The sequence below is a fragment of the Aplysia californica genome, unplaced genomic scaffold (genome assembly GCF_000002075.1).
Source record: "Aplysia californica isolate F4 #8 unplaced genomic scaffold, AplCal3.0 scaffold01114, whole genome shotgun sequence".
Taxonomy (NCBI): Eukaryota; Metazoa; Mollusca; class Gastropoda; order Aplysiida; family Aplysiidae; genus Aplysia; species Aplysia californica.
In genome coordinates this window covers 35,327-36,670 of record NW_004798384.1, presented here as the reverse complement: position 1 = coordinate 36,670, position 1,344 = coordinate 35,327, and positions in this window count along the sequence as shown.

Genomic DNA, 1,344 nt, shown 5'->3' with positions numbered 1-1,344 from the left:
AAGAAGAAGAAGAAGAAGAAGAAGAAGAAGAAGAAGAAGAAGAAGAAGAAGAACAACAACAACAACAACAACAACAACAACAACAACAATAACAAAGTTTAAATAACTCCGTCTACAAAACGATCAATTCGTGTTGAGTTAGTGTGTAATCAGAACATGGACATTATACGCGTAAACGAGACAACGACAGAAAACAATAAAGCAATCCATCTGTCTATTTCCCCACTTCTGTGAACCAGACGTCATGTTCTGCTCCAATAGTTTTTCCCGACCGACTGCACAATCAATTGTCGTGTAATCTCGTCTTGACCACAGCAGCAACATGGCGAGCGGTGCGACTCACCAGCATCTTTTATTCATTTTGTCGTGGTTTTGTATTTTTATGTTTTCCTCTTTCACTCCTTTTCTCGTTTCTACTGGCTCATTTTGCTCTGTTTTGTTTTGCTTTGTTCATGTTGTTGTTTTGTTTGGATTGTTGTTGGGGTTGTTTTGGGGTTGTTGTTTTTTTGCTTCTGTTGGTTATTTCCTCCCCCTGAATATGCTGTAAGTCCAGATATGTCATGTTGTTACTTCCCTTATTGGTTTGCTCCTTACCATAGAAAGATGCTTGGGGGCTCTCGAGGCATAGAGGTTACGATGTTCGCCTCTTAAAAGGTCACGGGTTTGAATCCGGGTAGCGAAGGAAAAAATTTTTTCTCTAAAATTGTCTCCTTTCACTTCCTTTCCTGCTGTATAGCCCCATTCTGTCGTCTGCTTTCGTCTCCACTTTCTGCCCCCACCCCTCTCCTCCTTTGCCCCCTCCTCTGGGCTTCTGTCTTTCTCTGCAGCCTTTCTACTGCTTCTCCCTGGCTCCTTTTTACTGCTGTCTTTCAGCCACACCCCTGATCTTATGGTAGGTAAGGTCTACACGTCCTCGCCTTCTGGGACAATGGTGAAAAGTCACGGAGGTCCCGTATGCAAGTTGCACACGTTAAAGATCCCTTTGTGGTCCAAAATCGATAAGAGTAGGCTTCGGCCGCCGCCCGGATAAAAATTCAAAATTTCCTACCAACTGAAAATGTTCTTAGTTTGTGCGTTCATACAACATACTTACGATTGCCCAAGTGTATTATAATTTCTTGTTTCAAACTACTTTGCTTTCATTAATATTTTTAAGTAACTCTGTTTATCTTTTTAGGTGACTTTGAAGGGCTATTGGAAAATTGTGACGCATTTTGGTTATGGGGTGGTTGAGGTTATGAAGGCTGTCGGTCTAGCATTCAGTGATAGTATAGTATCTCTCTGTCTAATAATCATCATCATCATCATCATCATCATCATCATCATCATCATCATCATCATCAT